Source organism: Mesocricetus auratus, unplaced genomic scaffold, assembly GCF_017639785.1.
Source record: "Mesocricetus auratus isolate SY011 unplaced genomic scaffold, BCM_Maur_2.0 Super-Scaffold_100001, whole genome shotgun sequence".
NCBI lineage: Eukaryota > Metazoa > Chordata > Mammalia > Rodentia > Cricetidae > Mesocricetus > Mesocricetus auratus.
This window is the reverse complement of record NW_024429187.1, coordinates 9,825,402-9,847,082: the sequence shown is the minus strand read 5'-3', so window position 1 is coordinate 9,847,082 and position 21,681 is coordinate 9,825,402. Positions and strand designations below refer to the sequence as shown.

At 41.4% G+C, this 21,681-nt stretch overlaps 1 protein-coding gene across 2 annotated transcripts in view; it reads right to left on the bottom strand.

Moving 5' to 3' along the window:
- Nucleotides 1-21,681, bottom strand: part of Pde3a (phosphodiesterase 3A) — a 272,622-nt gene that overhangs the window by 219,061 nt on the left and 31,880 nt on the right. The gene's annotated exons all lie outside the window — the stretch shown is intronic.

Here is a 21,681-nt window from a genome sequence, read left to right as displayed (position 1 = left end):
CTCTCCTCTGTTCTACCCCCAACTCAACCTTCCTGTTCCCCCATGTCCTCCTCTCCCCTCCTCTTCTCCCCCTTCTCTGTACCATCTAGAACCTCCATCCAGTGACAGACAGAAGCAGAGACAGATACCCACAGCTAAACACTGAACTGAACTCCTGGAACCCAGTAACAGAGAGGGAGGAGTGATGAGTAAAGGGATCAAGACTGGGCTGTTGAAACTCAGAGAAATAGCTGACCTGAACAAGGGGGAGATATTGGACCCCAGACTGATTGCCAAGAGGCCAGCATGGGACTGATGCAGAACCCCTGAATGTGGGCGTCAGTGAGGAGACTCAGGCAATCTATGGGGCTTTGGGTAGTAGATCAATATTTATCCCTGGCACACAAATGGACTTTGGGTGCCCATCCCACAATGAGGGATGTTTCTCAATCTGGACACTTGGGAGAGGGCCTGGGCCCTCCCAGGAACAAAATGACAGACTCTAGAGATCCCCCATGGAGGGTCGTACCCTCCCTGGGGAATGGAGTGGGGATTGGGTAGGGGACAGGGTAGGTGATGGAGGGGCGGGGTGAATGGGCATGGAGGGGAGGCAGAGGGAGCTGGGACTGAAATGGGAAGCGAGCTTGTTTCTAATTTAAATATATAATAAAAATTTAAAAAAAGAAATGCAAAAAGTTGAAATATTCTACTAGAAGAAAAGGATGGTGAAAAAATACTGAAGTGAGAATGCAAGACAAAGCACCAGGCTGGAGATGTGACACGGCAGCTGAAGAGAAGCCTGTCATGTGCGAGGCCCTGGGTTCGAGACCATACCACAAGAAAAATCAATTCCTCTCATACTCCATCTCCCATGGGACATGGGAGTCTCCACCTTGGCATGGACCATGCCAGTCTCCACCTTGCTCTGTGAAAAAAACCAAACGGCTGTGGGAACACATGTTACCATTCCCACAATACATGTCCCTTATGCTGACCCCAGAATATATCTGTCTAAATTCTCAGAATTGAGACTATTCTGGGCAGTGTGTGTGTGTGTATGTGTGTGTGTGTGTGTGTTCCTGATAATCTAATCAAATGTTACCTAAGATCCTGTGTATTAGAATTTTTCCAAATGGATGGAGATGCCCTGCTTCCTCCCCCTGCAGCTTCAGAGCACAGCAGCTATGCTCTGCAGAGCCAAAGCTGAAAGAGAGCCAAGACGGTGACATCCTGACGAGCTCCTCTTGTCACAGCACGGTGAGTGACCGTTTCTCCTATGATGGCCCAGCTACTGTCAAAAGTCTGTTGTCTTCAACTTTTAAAGAATTATTGATTTTTAATCATGTCTGTCTGTGACCCACTGTCGTCCACAAAGGCAGAAGACAGCACCAGATGGCCTGCAACTGGAGATGACTGCGAGACGCCACCTGAGTGCTGGGAATCAAACCCGGGTCCTCTGCTGGAACAGCGATTGCTCTTAAATGCTAAGTCATGTCTCTCACTCAAAGACTCTATCATTTTTTATTTTACGTCCATTCAAATTGATCAGTATTTATCACTAGTTGCTTAACTTATGACACAGTAACAGCAAATAACATATTTTCTATGAGTTTTCCAGTAAATACATATTAGGGCACGTGTTTTGCAGGAGACACGTCGACCACCCATGAAGTAGTCAGTGCAAACTTCATCCCTCGCCATGCCCAAAACGTTTTCATTTGTTTGTTTCTCACAGGCAGGAGTGCATCACTGTGGATGTATTTGTGAGTTTCTAATTTGCAACAGCAGAACTACTTTATAAAATGAAGCCATGAGCACGGATTCACGTTGCCTCTATAAAGCGGCGATTCGTGTGTGCCCCTCTGCGCGTGCTGACAATCAGTGAACACTCTCCCTGCTGAGACGGAAAACTGCCATGGAAGCGAATGAAAAGAAGGGGGGAGAGCGACAAAGGGGTCTCCTGATAGAAGTCACCCCCACCCAAACGCAAACAAGGCAGATTTCTTTGTTGTAGGTGGTATGCCCCCTCATACAACCTGTTTTTTCCCTTCATGCCCCTGCCATTTCCTGACAACCCAAAACTGTGTATGTGTTCTACAAGGACAAATATACAATTACTATCAGGTGGTAAGAATTCCAAGATCAGATTATTTTGCCTTTCAAATATTACTCTGGGGATATCTATCGTTAATACCAAAGTTATATAACTGATTATACTGAAGTGTGCACAAATACGACAATTTCTGTCTCTAACCGGCATCATCCTTCATGAACTTTCCATTTCACGGAAAGGTGCTGCTCCTCCCCTTCCCGACCCCCAGCACTGAGACTGTGGCACACAAGAGCTCCAGTCGTTATCTGGAATTTGCTGTATTTACCATGTCGTCATTCCATGTCTCCCGCACACACACCTTCCAGCTCCAACTCTGGCATCCTGAGCCTCACCTTGGGATATGCCTGCACTGACATGCCTATCATACCAGCCAGCTGGCCCTGCATGCCGCCAGGAGGCTACAGGAAACCAAAGGTCTGTCCTGGGCTCCCTTGCGTACATAGGGAACCCAAGCTTTAAGAAGGCACCCGGCAATGAAAACACAGGAGAAGGCAGATGCCGGCTCGGCCACGCGCTAGTGCTGACATTTTCCATGTCAGGCCACTTCACCTTCATCCCTGCGTCTAAACCGTAATTAATGATTCTGAAAGTCTGTTTTGTGTTTGTCCAGGTGCATGTGGCTGTTTCCTGCTGCACAGAGAAACAAGTCCAGGCCACCGGGAACAGGGCACTTACTCTTAAATGGAGCATTTCAATCTTAGCTGTTATGTGTAGTGTGAAACAAAGTCCAGAGGAGGAAGGGAACCCAGACAGACGCCGTAGCACAGGGAGAAGTGCGTACACTGGGTGTGGGGGAACCAACCTGCAGTCGCAGCACAAGATCAGGAACTCAAAGACATCCCGGGCTACACAGGGAGTTTGAGGACAGCCCGGGCTAAGGGATACCGTGTTTCAACGCTTCCCCCTAATTGCTACGTGTGTCATTTACATTTCACAAAGAGCACAAGATGAGGGACTCTTCCATCAATCCTCATCAGGCAGGGGTTGGGGGTGCGGTTAGTATGCTCCTATCCAGACGTGCCTGCCCGACAGCTCCAGCAGGAATCCCCCAGAAAGCAGGTGTAAACATCCTATCACACAGGACTGTTGAAGAAAGTCATGTTACAGCAGTACATCTAAATGCCATTATTTTGATAACTTTCATGTCTCTGAAGACACCACAATTTATTAGGTCTAATTTTAAGCTGTATATATTCCCTCTGTGTACCTCAAACATATACACATTGTTAAAATGTTAATAAATATCCATAAATGTAATTTGATAATGAAAAGTTATATTTTTTCAAAGCCCCCAGTTTTTAGTATAGCATTATAATTTGATCAAGACAATAGCAAAAAATAACTAAAACCAAGTTAAGCTTTAATAACTACAAATTCCAGTCATTTCTAGAGCTCTGGAATATAGTATCATTACACAAAGATATTATTATATTAACAATTTAGCATAACAAATTTGATAAAGGCATTCATGTTAGAAAATAATGTACTCTAGAACCTAAATGCTATGTTAGAACTGAAATTTAAACTTTATACTTCCAAGAACTGTCTCCAAGGAGCAGGAGAAACCCTTTCCTGTGAAGGGCACTTGCTGTTCTTGTACAGGATCAAGTCTGGTTGTTAGAACCCACCCTAGGTGGCTTGCAACTCTGGCTCCAGAGAATCTGGCACCTCTTCTGGCCTCAGTGGAGACCCGGATTCACATGCGCACATTCCCCCACACAGACACACAGTTTACAGATAATGAAAAATAAAATCTGTATTAAAAGAATCATCTCTAAGGCAGCAGATGATTATACCAGGAACTCAGGAAGCCTTCTTAAATTCACATATTCCTAGATGTGTAAATGTTCATATATCTCCCTCTTGAAACTGTTCCACGCAATCTACTTGTGTTCATTGTCATCTTAAAAGCAATGTAATCCAACACAGTCTTCAGAAGAAGACAATGAAGTTGCAGCAATTATCCCTAACATCTCACAAAGGCCCTGCCATACCCTCCCACATACATTTATAGAACAAGATCCTGGCAAGAATGAGTCTTTATTGTAAAGTCGACTTGATTTTTGTTGTTGTTGTTCTGATAAGAGAAAGATTATTTTTAAAGAAAGACATTATGTACACTAAAATGGGTTCCCTGTTATAACAGGAAAGTGAATGAAAGGTTAATTAAAACCATGTTAAGATTTTTTCCTGATAATCATCTACAATGACCAAAAGAGGGGTACACTTTAAGGTTTAAGAGCTGGTTTATCACCTTAATAGACTAGACAGTAGATATTTAAAAGTAAATACAGCAACATTTTCACCTCAAATCACAAGTGAAGTTGAAGCTTCCCCGCTACTGTCTGAGAGGTTTGCACTATCATGTTAGCAAGACCTTGCACTTCCGGTGTGAAAACACAAGGCATTTCCAACAGTCTGAGGCGGGTGGTCCTAGACAGTCTATTCCCAGGACCTGGGCTTTTCCAAATATTTGCCCACACTTTTTGCTGCTCATGACCAATCTGTGTTTTTAGAACTTCAAAGGACAGTTATTCAAAGGACTGAGAAGCCAAACAGACATGAAACCTGAATGCCACACTTGGGGACATGGAGTGCTCTAGCCTGGCCACAAAGGCAGGCCTCGGCTCACCTCTCCCACTTCCTGTTCCTAGCAAAGGTTAGAAGCTGACTCTTCTCCCGAGTGTGAGCGCGAGCCAGCCTCTCTTCTTCCCCTTTTTATTACCGATAAAAAACCCTGAGAAGCACACATAAGAATGAGTGCTTTATGCTATTTGCTTATCCCATGCCAAGTAATAAACCCTCAAAGCAGATGGCCAGGTAATTGTTCAGTTCTACAGATTCACTTGGCTGCACTTAAGCAAAAAGCTTCATAGACCAATAGAATGGCCTCACAGCCCTGAGTTACCTGCTGTGGATACAGACTTAACTCTGATAAAGACATATAAAAACATTAACTAATTTGATCGTCAAAGTTAGGGCTACTGTCGGTATAAAAAGGCTGGTGAGCATCAAAACACCAAAATTATCAGCCCATGAAGGTAAACAAAAATGAGAAATCAACCTCTGTGGGTGAAGGTGGGGTTAGAAGAGAGTAAGAGCATATGCCAGAAATCAATGTCAGGGTATTTTGATGTGGTTAATTAGAGGTTTGGAGTGATTTCAGATATTATAGGATACACATATTCACCTCAAGGACTATTCTACTAATTGGTACAATTGTGTCTTTCCACCTCAATGTCCTCTGTGAGTTATGGTTCATAGGTGGACACCTTTGGTGAGCAGAAAAGACTATGGCTCTGCTTTTGGTTTGACTTTGGGATCTTTTGGTTCTACGGCTTGAGACTAGTTGAACCTTTCCTATCCTGCACTTCTCTTTAACTGAAGTATAGTCCAATTGCCTGCCACACTGAGAACAAGCAAATTGACATTGGCTCCTTTATTGCCCAATGACCTTGCTGGACTCTGAAGACAAAGTGGAAAGGTTGCACCTTAACCCAGAAGCACTCAGATGATTGTGCTTCTAGAGATACATTTAGAGCATTGTCAAGAAAAACAACAACAACAAAATGTTAAGCTCTGATAACATCCTCAAAACAATAATGAAAAGTAAGTACTGAATTTGCCAGGAAGTGCTCCTGGGAAACAATGTGACCAAGCCTCTACCTGGGGTCTAGCTCTTGGAACACATATAGAACTGGAGTAAATGTCTGCAAATTCCATATTCATGTTTAAAGCTCCTGACCCAGGATTAGTCATAGCCAATCCTATTTGTAATTACCACTTGGGTTTCATTCTCCCTTGATGTCTGCAATAAGAAAATATAATAGCCTGGGTTGTCCCTCATCGTAAAGCTCAGCTGATTCTTATGTTAAAGACACTGTAACTCTGTGGAGTGAACAATATTTTCTGAGATTTGACTCCTAAGAAGGGAATATGGAGAAATGGTGGCATTCAAAGTTGTGAGTCATACCACGGTTTTTGGGCAAGCTTTGGTTCCCTATCCTTCTCTCCCTATTCTGCCATACACGGCACAGTCATCTATAATGCAGTAAGCTTCCTTCTCTGAAGACACCACTTCATTTGATGAACAGGTGTTTTGGTTTTGATGTGAAACACCCATCACAGACTCACATTCATGAACATTCAGTCCCCTGCTAGTTGCACTGTTTTGGTAGGATGTGAAAACTTAGAAAAATAGAGTCTCGGTAGAGGAAGTGAGTCACTAGGGGCCGACCATAAAGTCCTAAGGTGTGTGTGCCAATTCCTGCCTGCTGTTCCCTGACACAAAACTAGCTGCTTTACCCTCTGGGTCATACCTTGCTCACGGTGGTGGACTGTGTCCCCTCCAACTGTGAGCCAGAACAAACTCTCCCTCTGCTGAGTTTCTTCTTCTTAGGAATTTGGTCACAGCAACAACACAAATATAACTGATACAGCACTTTGTGGAAAGAGCAGAATGATAACAGAATGGGGTCCTGCCCTCCCCATATTGTCACCAATATCTAAATATTTTTCTAATAAAACTGTTGTTAATAAAAACACCCCTTGCCAGAGACAGATTAGCTTCCTGAAGTTAACATGTCTTGGCGTTACTTTATCTGAAAACTAACATTTTGGAATACATCTTTTTTTTTTTTTTTTACTAAAGCTAAAGTTTAATTTGGCATAAGGAAAGAGTATAGAAGAAAAGTCCCTATCCATGCTTTGTTTTCTCTTCTCAGTAGCAACTCAAGAGGAGTCACGGAGCTCTTGGAAAATGACTGCTCTGAAGTGATGAAAATACTCTTTTTAAAACACTAATGATCAGATTTTAACCTATTATTATAAAGCACAGTGTTTAATTTCTCTAATCTGTAACTCCATTTATACAACTGTATTAGAGAAAAAATGGAATGCAAACAAAAATTCATAAATAACAATGTCCACTCCAACATTGTTAATCATGAAAACCCAGAGATAACAAACCTGACCAACACGGAGAGATTATTTTTAAAAAGAATAATTAAGAATCATATAAAGGGGTTAAAGAGATAGTTCCGCAAGTACTAGTACTTGCTGCTCTTGTAGAGGACGTGGGTTCGGGTTTCCATACCCACATCAGGTGACTCACAATCATCTATATCTCTTGTTCTGGGAGATTCAATGCCTTCTTACGGCCTCTGTAGGCACTTGCACACACATATTGCACAAACACAGGAGTAGGCACGCACACATATACATGAATAATTATTTAACTCAAAAAGAAACATTCCAACCGTATCCATAAACTTAAATGGTATAGACAACAGTTGCAGATACTTAAAAATATGCAGGATTAATTATATCCTAGGTATGCAACATATAAGGTAGGAAAAAACACTAAAAGATGTTTAAAATATCTACCAGAGACAATTGAAAAATATATACGGTTAATGTTCATATTTATTTTTGATGTCTTCTTTCAAGGATGATTGTTTAAATGTAATCTTATTAAAAAATTTTATATGAAAACAATATGAGCTATAAAAACATCACCAGAAAAGTAGAGGATGAGGGTTGTTGGGGACAGTCTTGACTTCAGTTTACTCTCTTCTTCCTGTTTGCTTTCCACTCCCTATTCCATGAGCATGTGAAGGGATGAAAGTCCCAGTGGCCTTAAAGCAACCTGCCACCACATGAGGCACAGCACATCCTTCCTCTCTCCTGTCACATTCACAAGAGACATAACAAGTGCAGTAATAAAACATTATCGTCTACGTGCAATGAACATGCATGCTTGTGAGCTCCTTTAGTCCTTTGTTGTCTGGTTTTCTGAAACAGGGGCTCTCACACAGTAACTCAAGCCGGCCTTGAACTTGAAGCAATCATCCTGCCTCAGACACGTACACACAACACACACACACACACACACACACACACACACACACTTGCGCGTGAGATAGCTTCACTTAATCTTAATAGTAGAACTCAGAAACGATACAGGCAAGTAAGCTGGAAAATATAATAAGCATTTGAAAGACATCAGCTTTTATCATCTGACAATTTCATATTTAATCTTTTAAAGAAGCATTTGTTTGCACATTTTTATTTGTGTTGGGGGTGCCATGTACATGCTAGGGTATCCAAGGATCCCCTAGAAATGGAGTTACAGATCGTTATAAGTCATATGACATAGGCATTGGGAACTGAACTCAGGTCTCCTGGAAGAGGATTGCGTGCTCTTAGCCACTAAGCAATCTCTCTAGCCTCATATCTAGCTCAATAAATTATATTATTGATCTGCCTAACTTCTGGGGACATAAACATACCTTCAGTTGGACACTCACTGCCCAATAGAGCCACAGAACCATTCACTTAGAAATCTTGTCTAGAGCTGGCTGGATAAATTCACACACACCTTGATGTCTCTTTGAGTTTGAAATGACCATGGACAGAGAAATTCTCAGGTGTTCAGCATGCACTGCCTGATTTTCATTTTTATTACCACCACAGGTAATTAAAACAGGAGCACATTATACCTTTCAAGACTCAAAATGCTACAATAATTCTGTAAAGTATCCTCAAATATATTGGTACCTGAATATATCATTTTTGGGCTCATACTATGTTTTCAAATAAAGCTACTTTAAAAATTCAAAGTGGGACAAAAGCAAAAAAATGCATTCAATTTTGCTCAAAATGTCCTTTTCTGTGTGCACTATGTTTCTTTTAGGGGGTGGGCAGATGGGGATAAACTGGCTCTAAAGAGTGAGGGATGCTATACAATGCCACATGAGTCATTTCCCTAGGTGATGAGCTACACAGCACGGAAGTGAGGCTCGGTTAACAGAACCTGCTCAGCATCCGTGCCTGGAGAACAGTGTGGGACCTCACATTGGGCGCCAGGCGGCTCAGCCTTCACAGCATCTTTGAGAGCTTTCTTCCCTATGAGAGTAAACAACTTTAGGATTCACCTACACAAAAGGAAAAGATAAATATGCAAGGGAAATTATGAAATTACCTCTTTCCATTTTTAATGTAAAAATGTAGGGTCTGTATGACTTGAAATAATTTTGTAATAACACAAAGCCCCAAGCTCTTTCTAAAGTAAAAGCAATTAAGGCTAGCCCTTTGGTTTATATTCAGCCTATGTGTATGACTATGTAAGCAATTAAGATAAAAATCACAAAGGTATCAAAGTCACATCTAAAGAATTGTCTAGAAACCACAGATTTAAGAAGTCAGGTGAGCCATTCTTTGTTTGGTTGTACTTTCTTGGTGATTTTAAAATACAAAGAATTCAGAGAAAGCCCTAAAGGTTGAGTCAAACCTGGGCTATGTGAGACTCTGTTTCAAAACAAACAAAACACGCCCCTACTGTCCGGTTATACAGTGCGAGCAAAAATCTGCTACATTTGATTGATGTGGGATAATGCTCTTGTACACTATAAAGATTTGTTACTCATATTGGTTTAATAAAACTCCAATTGGTCAGGAAGTTTAGGCGGGGCTACCAGACTAGGAGAATTCTGGAAAGAGAGAAGGAGAGAAGGAGACAGAGACAGAGACAGAGAGAGAGAGAGAGAGAGAGAGAGAGAGAGAGAGAGAGAGAGAGAGAGAGAGAGAGAAGCAGGATGAGAACGCCATACTGAGAAAAGGTACCATGTGGCTAAACATAGATAAGAATTGTGGGTTAATTTAAGTTGTAAGAGCTGGATGGAAATAAGCCTGAGCAACAGGCCAAACATTTTATAATTAATATAAGCCTCCGTGTGTTTATTTGGGACCAAACATTTGTGGGACCAGGCGGGACAGAAACTTCAGTCAACAAATGGCACCCAATGTAGGGCAGCTATATCCCACATAATTCCTGAGAGAGTTTGGGAAAGGATTCTAAACACAAAAGAACAGAGGCAAGCATGGCTTCTTGGTAGCAGCATTTTCTCAGGTGGGCTGTTTGCTAGAGGCAAACAGAAAGATGGCTCCTTTAAGAGAGGCTTCCTGACTCAGCATTAGCAGCAAAACCCACAAGGCTCTTTTAAGCAGCCCTGCTGCCAAACACTTAAATGGTGTGTATGAGCAGCTAACAGCATGCTTCTTGGTGGTGACATGGACCTACAAACCCTGCAGAGTTGTGGCAGTAAACATGACTCTCGCCAGTACCTTTGCCATGAAGCTAGACTCTCAAAAAGTCAAGGAACGGGGCAGAGACAGCTACCAAAGCCACAGCTTTCATCCTAGCCATGCAGCTTAGCAGATTAAAGACTCGTGTGATAAGAATAAGAAAGATACAGTAAAGACTGATCCAGATTTAAAAAAAAATCCCAATGGTTTGCAGTGTGCTTTAAAATATACATAGGCTTTAGAGAGAAAAGGAAAAAGATAGAGAAAGTCCTTAAATAAATTGGAGTAGCTGTGTGTGGTGGCACATGCCTTTAATCCCAGCACTTTAGAGGCAGAGGCAGGAGGATCTCTGTGATCTCAAGGTCAGCCTGGTGTACAGAGTGGGTTCAAGGGCAGCCAGAGAAACCCTTGCTCAAAAAAACCCAAAGAATAAAAAAAATAGGGTAACAAAAAAGTCATGTAAAGATGGAAAATACCAAGAGAGTCTTGATACTGCATGTTACTGTGTTGTCTTTGAATTGTTTGTCTGCTGAGGAAGGAGCAACAGCTGCTAAAAGACATTGGATTATAAATGCTGCTGGATTAATTCAACCTATATATTTTGAAAATGCCTTGATCTCAAAATTTAAGTAAAAAGAAATGTGACTTTGGAGAAGAGGTTTTGTGTTTGTTTCCACATGAAATGAGAGGCTGTGGATTCATTATTGGTTAAGAAAAATAAGGCTTGATGGAGGAAGACTCCCATGAAAACCTCCAAAGGGAACAGATGGCTCAGATGATCCAACATTTCAGAGTACCTCTGTTGCAGGTTCTTCCAAGTTCTGCATCCAGAACAGGTTTAAGGCTGTTGGCTGAGATGATCCAGCCTCACAAAATACTGCAGTCAGGACTTGACCATAATCTTCATTGTCTTTAGGTCTTCATAAGATTACCAGAACTCCCAATCATCAGTAGGTAGCTTAGGAAACTGTGCCCACATTCCCCATTAAAAATGATTATGGATGTTTGCTTTTGTTACATGTTGGTTACAATTGTTACGGTCAGAAAAAAACCTAAACAAAGGAGATTAGATTTAGGGTTTTTGTTTTGAAAAGAAAAACAGGAGGGATGATTGTTCACTGTAAAGATTAGTCTCTCACATTGGTTTAGTAAAATACTGATTTTTTCCAGTAGCTAGGCAGAAGTATAAATGGTGCTACAAGACTAGGAGAATTCTGGGAAGAGAAAGGCAGGGAGAGAGTCTCCAGCCAGACACAGAGGAAGCAAGATGAGAACGCCTTACTGAGAAAAGGTACCAAGCCAGGTGGCTAAGCATAGATGAGAATTATGGGTTAATTTAAGTTGTAAAAGCTCATTAGTAATAAGACTGAGCCATAAGCCAAACAGTTTATAATTAATTGAAGCCTCTGTGTGTTTATTTGGGACTAAGGAGCTGCCTAACCAGGCAGGATAGAAACTTCTCTTAACATTTGACGCGCTTTCAAGTTTCTTACCTTTAGAAAATATTATCTGTTCTAGTATTCGTGGCACATCATGGCTGGCTATCAATTCTTCTTGAGTGTTTAATCGGGGTCTTATTTTAATGTAGACCACACAGGTAATCATATGCTGGGGGGCCATATCTATATTGAATCTACAAATTCAAATGAATCTCTGAAGTTCATTATTTCACTCCTTGGCCAAACTGTTACTTATTCTTTCTTCTTCCTTGAGCACTTCAAATGCATTAAGCAGTTGCTGGGAGCAACCAAAAATACTCATGGGAAAGCAAGTTCCTTTTGGTGCCTCACTCTCCAGAGAAAAACAAAATAAACAGCATTTTGTTTCCCCAATATACGGCTGTGTTGCCAGGGTCAGGTCCTTAAAGCCAAGAAAGGTGTTGATGTCCTTAAGTAAGCTGGTTTTTTGAGCTACTCAATCCTTCTATGGGCAAACATGATGCCACAAACATCCACACACCAACCTGGGAGATGCTCCTACACTGAAAGTTGATATATTGAGAAATCTAAAAGTCACGCAGCCGTAGGTCCACACCAATAGAATCCTGGGTTCTGTTTGTTTCATTTCCAGCGTCTTGAGGCAGCACAGGCTGTAGCTCAGTCCAGCCATGAGCATCTATTCCTCTTCCTGCCATTCTCCCAGTGTGGGGATAACAGATGTGTAACACCATGCTGGGTTTGAAGTCCGTCTACACTAAGTGTTCGGGTACTTTCTGGAGCTCTTTAAACGTTCTTTAAGCATGCTATCCCTTCTATTGTTGGCACAAAGTGGGCGCTTAGTTATTGTTTATTGCATCTTTAATTGCATGCTTATTTTTAACCATGACTATTAGGTCACATACGGGAGGGGGTAGAGATACAGATACACCAGATAGACAGGTGGACAGATAGACAGATACACTAGACTAGACTGACAGAAAATCATCTTAAAACCATTGAAACTGAATATGATATTCAGACATAGGTTTTAACATGTCTGAGTTGCGCCCAATGATATTTACAGCTACTCCTAAAGTCCACGTTGGCCTTTCTCTATGCCTTCATCTCTAACACCCATGAGCTTCACCACACTGCCACAGACCTAAGAGCAGCCTGCTAGTACATCAGAAATCAATATGAGAAAAATCAGCGGCTTATTCAAAGTAAACTGAATGCTCATGTAAAAAAATAGCTACCTTGTTTTGGGACAAAATAAATGAAAGTCCCCTTCAGGAGCCCTATGAACCGGGGATTGACCTCATTACATTTCCAACGCGTGTCTATTATCTGCCACTCTAAGAATGAAGACCAAGGGAAGCCAAAAAAGGAGCGTGGGAAAGCTTGTGGTTGGGATCAGGAGTTAGGGAAACAGCTGCTGTGGGCATGATACAAAAAGAAGAGGAAAAAATAGCAAAAGAGAAATCAGCAATAAATAGAACACAAATATCTTGACATTTTGTGGTTAAAATAGAAAGTCATTAAATAAGAGATATTTCAGAGGGTTAAAAATTACCATTAAGCTTATTGGCAACCCCATAAGTTTTGATCTTCTGGATTCAAAAACCATGAGAACTTTATGATCAGAGTCTTATGGTTCTGTGTAATGATGGTTTCTATGTGTTTAGTTTAAAAAATATCAGTAGTTGCTCTAATTTTAACCCAGGAGAAAAGATAGACTCTGGAAAGAAATAGCAGTAACTTACTATACATATTCTAACTTCGGGAAAATATTTGTTCATAACTTACAGGAAAAAAAACAGATTAAAGAATGTATAAGTCTCAAAAATCTGCATTTTGTTTTGCTAGAAAATATTATCTAGTTTTGCCTCGAATTTTTCTTATACTTGAACTCATTTGATTAGTCTAGAGATCCCTTAGAATTTGTTTCTATCAGAAGGCATAAGAAATAATAGGAGGGGAAAATCCTTACAGCACCTTAATTTATAACTAAGGCTGACAAGATAGGTATGTCAAGAAGCATAACTTGATTTTGTTTTGGCTCTATTTTGACAAAGGGTTTCACGTAGCTCTGGCTGTCTTACAATTTGCCATGTACCTGAGATTAGCCTTGAACTCCTGGTCTTCCTGCTTCCACCTCAAAGTACTGTAATGACAGGTGTGCTCCAGTCTGCCCAGCTTCAGTTCGATTTTTATTTGTGTGTGTGACTCAGGTTCTCATTTGTATCTCTGATAATACCAGTCTGGCCGGGAACTCATATAAACTCCTCTGCTCCGAGTGCTGAGATAAAGGTGTACACTACCCTACGTGGCCTTCAATAGAGTCCTTAAAAGCCAACTGAGAAGGTGACACTGGATGACTCTCTATGCTATGACTTAGGGGAAAGCCCAGAGTGCACCTCACTTGACTCATCTTTATTCTGACTTCACATTGCTCGAAGTGGGAAGAATGGTTGTTAAATCCAAATCCAACTCCAACAGCCTCTGCACTCTGTTGACAAGTATTGGGTTCTGAAGAGCACACGTTTTCCCACAGATTCCCAAGAAATAGTATCCAGTCTCATAGCTTGACAGGATAACTGGAAAATATTCACCTGATGGGCTCATGACAATGTGTGTGCACATAAATATGCTATATGTTACTATTCATAATTGTGTATCAATACATGTAAAACACCATTGAATTCACCATTACAGATTTTCCCCCAAGTTTTTTTCATTATCTCAGGAAGGGTATTCCATTATCCTCTACCAACTTCCACTTAATTGCTCAGGATAGAAATCTGAAAGCTTGGGTGCCGCCTGCCTTCCCATCACCTCTTGAAGTCTAATAAGCTTTATAGAACATCATTCTTCTCTTTTATGTTTTTGTTTTATTTTTAAATTATTATAAACTTCATTATTTAAAAAATGTTACAAATTAAAAAAAAATCACATACCCAAAGCAACCAGACCCAAAAACCATATAACTTAGTATATATGTAGCACTTAATTTCTCTACCGTTTGAGTAGGCATTTGACATGGAAGCTGTGAGGCTTCACAGTGGATTTTATACTTTCACTGTCCAATCATCTTATGCATTTATCTACACGGTAGACTTAGAACTAGAGAAGCAATTGGCTTTCTACCATTTTTCAGAGTGCACGCCCATTGCCTGCATTCACATAGAACATGATTCTTGATGATACGCATAACTCTCTAAAATGCTCCCCCCCCCCATCTCTCTCAGGTCAAAGGTGCTACTCTGTGACACTCGGGATGCTGCTCTGCTGCTCTGCTGCACTCATTGATTAAGCCATTGTTTATTCTTCCATGAACGCTTAAGAGGTATTAAATAGCTCCTGGGAACAACAGGACAATGAAGGGAAGTCACAGCTCTATGCAAATATTTGGACACGGCAGTAGTCTTAGCCTCCTCTAATTCATGCTCTGTAGTGTGGATGAAACGACACTTCAAAACGAAGCAAACCACAACATTCCCATGACTGAATTTTTCATAGCTTCCTTCAAGGATTCATTCTGTATTTCTTAGCAAGAAAAACTGGGCCCTGATACATTTGCCCCCCCCTGGCCGCTCTTGGGTCTGCAGTCCTGCTTCCCATCAACTGTTCCTATTTTGTGCTCTCTGCTCTTCTGTGCTGCCTGCTGTGAGATGCCGAGAACCCTAAAGCATGGCTGTCCTCCACTGTGCCATCTCCCAGGAAAGCCTGCTGTGCCCCTTTCTGCCTTGTAACCTCTATTCAGTGTTCAGGCGTTGGTTCAGTGAACACTTTCTTAAGACGTTCACTGTCCCATAGAAAAGTAACATCCCCATATTTTTAATTGCCAAAATGTTCTGACCGGAATATAAACCCACCAGGGCAGACAGCTAATACTCTTTCATGTATTTCTTACAGTGCTGAGAATTGAACCTAGGACCCATGATACGAGGTGAGGACTCTCCCGCCATCTGCGTCCTCAGCCCTCTGTTGTTACTTGTGCTTTGCATTTTTATCAGAATCTGTAGCTCTAAGCCATAATCCTTAAATGGAGCTGATTATATAACATCCATTTTTTTCCCTACATGTGTGCCATGAGCTAATTCCTCTATGGACTTCAAATGTGTGTGCTCACTTTTATTGCATCACTTGACATTTATAGTTACCATGATGCTCTCTAAAGGGAGGAGGAGGAAATCAGGACCAGGCAGAGGCCATCCAATTCGCCCATACTGGAAGCACAGGGAATTCTAAGAGTCGTCCCTCCCACTCAACAATGACTAGCATTTGATGTTATTCAGAAAAAGACATGGAATGCCCAGAATGGCTCAATGGAAATGACAATTCAAGGGGCAGAGCAATATGCTTGCTACATGCACCATTCTATGTGAGAGAACCAGCATTTCAATGGTAGTGACAGGAGTCTATGTGTACTCACCAGTATTACTGATGTAAGTTGTGTTTGTTCCTCATTCCTTGAATTTGCATCTAATGATAACAGATAGATCAACTTCTTCTAAGGCTGGGATGGTCCTAGGCTAAATACATACTGGATCAAAAACCTCCCCTCTGTGCAGTTCAAGACAAGGAGAAAGTGCTGATGGCTTCCTTAAATATTTACAAAGGCAAAATCATTTTCAAGCAAATTAAAGGTGGATGGCTTAGAAACATCAGGGAGGTGGAAAATAACAGTTATATCTGGAAAGTTTCATAGTGTATGGGCAATTTATTCTATTGTTACAATATTACCATAAAATGCTACCAAAACAGAAAAGAATATTGATTTTCTACTCTATGTATATGCTTACAATTAGCCTGCTGGCATGTGGCTGTAAGAAAGGGCTTTCAAGAAATTAGAGTGAGTTAAGAAAGGTCACTTAGTATAGCATAATTTCTAGTCATGGTGTTTAAGAGTGAGTATAGCAGGCTGCAGCAACTGCAAAGTCTCAATGGAGGTGCCCTGTGCCAGACACAGCATCTTCAGCTAGATACTGGAAGCTGAAAATTTCATTCTACAGGGATTAGAAGAGGGAGTCAGCAAGTAAGGGAGAGACAAAACAGAAGACAGGGAGGAAATGAGAGAGGAAGTTAGGTAGGGAGGGAAGGAAGAACACACAGTAGAAGGGACAGAAAAGGGGAGGAGGGAAGGGATGTAAGCATGGGAAAAGTCACATGACTTCTGAGATAGACGCCCTTGGCTAACTATGGCTCGTAATTTTAAGCACATGATAGTAGTTTTCGAAGGAATCTTAACAATATTACCGCTACAGATATCAAGCAGTAGGGGGCTTGAGTAGAAAGCTATCAGGTAAGACAGTGTAATGATTCTAACAAGAATATTATGGATCCTCTATGTGCTACATCAACAACATTTGCATGGTTATCTCACGTTCTGCAAGACAGATGAGAGCCATGTTTGTAAAGATGAACACACATGAAGTCTGGAAGCAGGAAGAGACGCCCCCCCAGAGAGCCATTAAGATGCTATTTCAATAGCTCAAGTGCAACATTGAAGGCTCACACTCTGAGATAAGTGAGGGAGGGATAACAAGAAAAGAAAAAAGTTAGAGACTAATGTTAACATAAGAAAATCAAAATTCTACACATTCCACCCAAGGATGAGTCTTGAGTACATTACACTAAGTGAAATGTGTCAGTCACAAGACAAGTCGTTCATGATTCCACTTAGATGCGGTAAGCAAATCCATAAAGGAAGGAGGCAGAGTCCTGTTTGCCAAGGGCTTGGTGGAGGGGAAAATGGAAAGCTATTGCTTAAGGGAGCCAGTGTCAATATTGCAAGATGAGAAAGTTCTCAAGAACTGAATATGAGGGTTGCACAATATGAGAGCTCATTTAACTCCACCAACTGCATACTTACAAATGATTAACATGTTAAATTATGCTATGTGTGTCATACCACAACTTAACATGCTAACGTGGTTTGTGCAGGCTAACATGGTTTGTGCAGGACTGAAATCCCAAAGCTCTAGGGACAGAGGCAGGAAGATCACCACAAGTTCAAGCTAGGCTTGCCTACTGAGAGATTAGGGTCATTGAGAGTTACACACACACCCTGTCTCGGTAATTAACTATAATTTTTGAAATGGCAGTTGTCACAATGGGATTGTCCAAACTGTTCTCAGATCACTGTCATAGGAACTGGAATAAATAATACTGTTTATGGGAACACTACAGTCTGAAGGGGGAAGTGAGCACAAAGTGTCAAATATGTGTGATAGGGACATAGAAATGGAAATGGTTCCCACACATCTGGAGAACACAGATAAGGCTCCATGTAGGCAGAACAGGAACTATGCTGGTTATAATTTTACTGCAGCCATTCTGGGGGAGGGGGAGCTATAGGTTCACATCAATGATGATCCTTTTTTTTAGACTTAATTTTAATGAACAGATTGTTATATTAAAATGTTTCTTTCACTTCAGGATACCTTTAAATTGACTGGTCATCTCATGAATACCACCTTTTAAGATAGTTTTATTAAGGCAAAATAGGCGAGTAAAAGCATATATATATATATGTATGTATATATATATATATATATATATATATATATATATATATATATCAAGGCTGGAAATGGTGGTACACACCTGTAACCCCAGCATGCAGGAGGCAGAGGAAGTTGGATTATGCATTCCAGGCTAGCCTGTGTGGTGAGACCCTATCCCAAGATTAAATAATTAAAAAGACGCACAAGTGTAGTCAATGGTCTATTATGACTGTCCATATGCGTACAAAAGAAAAGCCAAAGCCAAAGGTATCTTTTGATGAACAACCGTGGTGGTAATAGCCGAAACTGACTCTAGACAATTAGGGTAAGGAAGCAAGGTGGTTACTGGAACAAGGGTGGGCAGGTAGTGTAGCCTTTGGCAAAGCAAGACCAGAATCATGAAGTCCAAAGGTGTCCTTCCCCTGCCCTAAGTTCCCCCTACGCCATTGCTTCTGCAAACTTATCACCCCGTACCTTGGATTGACAAGTTTGGTGTTTTGGGGGAAGATTGTTTAGTCACCCGTTGTGCCAATATCAAAGTCCTGGGTCAGAATCCCAGTGCTTGATCAGGATACAACCAAGTCCACCAGTTAAGACAAGACCTTCATGCCAGTCAGGAGTGCCAGTGACTGCCTCAGCTACTCAGTATGCTGAGGCAAGAAGATGTCAAAATGGCAGACAGCTTGGGCCATAGAATGAACTGAAGGCCAGCCCAGGCAACTTAGTGAGATCCTGTCTTCATAAAAAAAAAACAACAACAAAAAACTGAAAAACTAGAAGGAGTGCTGGAGACACAGCACAATGCAACCCTCCCCAGCATGCACTTGCTCTCCCTAGACACACACACACACAGAGGTTGTGCCAGCCACCCAGGACTCTATGAGCACACATTCTCCATAAGCAAAGAAATTCGAAGCCACAAATCGTTGGATTGCAATGAGCCAGGGTGTGCCTTCCAGCACCTGTCCATTGAGCTAAACAACACACAAGAGCAGTAAGGGCTTCTCTGAGAACACTGTTCATCAGCTACATCATGACAGTGGAGCAGGTCTGTCTGGGTTCAGGGCTGCAATCTTCATAGAGCAGCAAGACTCCTAAGGCAACACGCAAAACTTGTCTCTTGCCTTTCTGAAAGTTTAGCCATTCAGTTACAGTTCAGCTTCTTACTTGTTCAGCTGAAAAATAAATTTAGTGGACATTTATATGTGCATATGAGAAAAGGGAAATAATCCAAAGTACCTACTGTGCACCTGGTACTTTGGTGGCCACTTAAGGATGATTGTCACTTAATAGGAAATGTCACTCACTATATAGGTAAGGGAGGCACAGAGATGTTAAGTAATTTACATCGGGTCATGCAGCTGGCAAACAACATCTGCCTTAATCCCAAAAGGTACAGGATAGCACATGCCTGCCTCCAATAAAGCAGGGGCTAAAATGGGCTGCCCATCACATGGGTCACATGAACAGAACAGAGAGCCCAGAAGTCACTACACAAATGTCATTAACTTATCTTACACTAGGGTACCACAACTACACAACTGAGAAAAAGGTAACTGCTCCATAAACAGCGTTGGGAAAACAGAAGTCTCACCTACAATAGTGGAATTTGACTTTTGCATCATAAACAAAAATCAATGTAAAATGGATTCAACAAAATTAAAACCATGAAACTCCCTGGCAAAAACACAGAAAAATTGGTGTTAGGGGTGATGTTTCAGGCAGGACACCCAGAGTAGGAGCAGCTGAAGCTGAACAAGTGGCCCCTCTGCCAAGCTCCAAAGCCCTGTCTAGCAAAGGGTATGATGAATAAACCATAACGGTGACCGAGAATGGGAGGAAGCATCTGCCAGTCCTATGCACTAAGAAACTAATACCACACACATTATATAAGGAATAAAATAAGTAAGTGTATTTTGTAAAGAGCAAAGGACCTGAATGGCAATTTCTTAAAATAAGATGTACAAATGCCCAGCAGATAAATGCAAATTACTTCCTATCACTGGTCACCAGGAAGATGAAAATCAAAAGCCCAAGGAGGTAGTACATGATGCCTGTGAGGATACTTACTGCCCAAAAGGCAAAAGTGGATGTTGAGAGACCAGAGTACAGCCACTGTAGGGCATGAGATGGGGGCTCCTCAAATAACTGAAAATAGCACTCCTGGGCTGGAAGAGTGTGTCAGCGGTAGAGCAGCCATCACCATGAGCAAGACCCTGCATTCAACTGACAGCACTACAGAAAACCATGAAATGAAAACCAAAACAGAGATACCTCATGATCCAATAATCTTACTGCTGGGCATATCTACAAAGAAGTGAGACCAGGCTGTCAGAAAGAACTTCATGTTCACAATGATAAGCAACATGAACAGCATAGACAGATGAGTGAAGAAACGATAGCATGTGAGCACATACAGGTAGAGGTGTGTGCATGCACGTGTGCATGTAAACACACTGAAATATCCTGCCACTTTCAACAAAGTGGATGGACCTGGAGGATGTTGTGCTACATGAAACCAGCAAGACACATAAAGACAGAAGTCACATGATTTCGTTTACATATGGAACTTGAAAAGATCAAATTCTTAGAAGCTGAAAATGGAATCAGTTACCAAAGTGGATACGGTAGTGGGAGAAATGGTGAGATGTTGACCCAAGGGTACATATATTCCATCATGTAAGCTCAAAGGATAGTGTACAATATGTTGACTACAACAACTCTCTCATTTCCTTGAAGTTTGCCAAGGGCAGGCCATACACATCCTCATTCTTACATATTTATACTAATTTGACCAGGATAACCACATCCAATGTATACATATGTCAAATCATCACATTGCATAGCATGAATATTTGCAATTTTATTTATCAGTTTCATATACTTCGATCTGGAATAAAAGGTTCTTGCTGCAACTGGCAAAGTAAGGCCAATGGTAGAGTAAGGGAACGCTAAGTTGCAAGGTTCTGTATTCATAGAGACACCTGAGAATGGGGATATGGATGGTTTTCTGAAGGGGAAGGCTCTGGAAGTAGGTCATGAGGGATGGACAACATTTTTCTAATTAGAGAAAAGAACTGATGTCATCCCAAGGGCTGGAAGGGGATAGGATACAACTTGATAAGGCTCATAAGAAATAATATTGGGTGGGAGAAACATAGAAGTACACAAAGAAATCATGAAAGGCCTGCAGGATTCCAGGGTAAGGTTCTCCGTGACAGAATACAGAAAACACTAGCCCAAAGGTTAGAGGGTGGTCTCACGAGGGGCTAGGAGCCTGTGTCCTCTTTCCTGGTCTCTGTTCTCCTTCTGCACAGATTACAGAGCTTCACAGGCAAGCTCAGCTTCTTCTTATTGTCCCTGAAACTCGTTTTCTCTCCTGTGTAGTATCCAAACTTAAACACTTAAATACATAAGTAGACATATATTCATACAGATGTATATGTAGGGCTTGACTTCATAAAAGGATTTGTGTGTGTTTCCTGCTGGAAGTATTAGAAGCCACAGATATATGACAACGGTTGCACTTGCCAAGTAGCAAGAACTCAAGGGACATGAATCATGTCAGCTGAGGAAA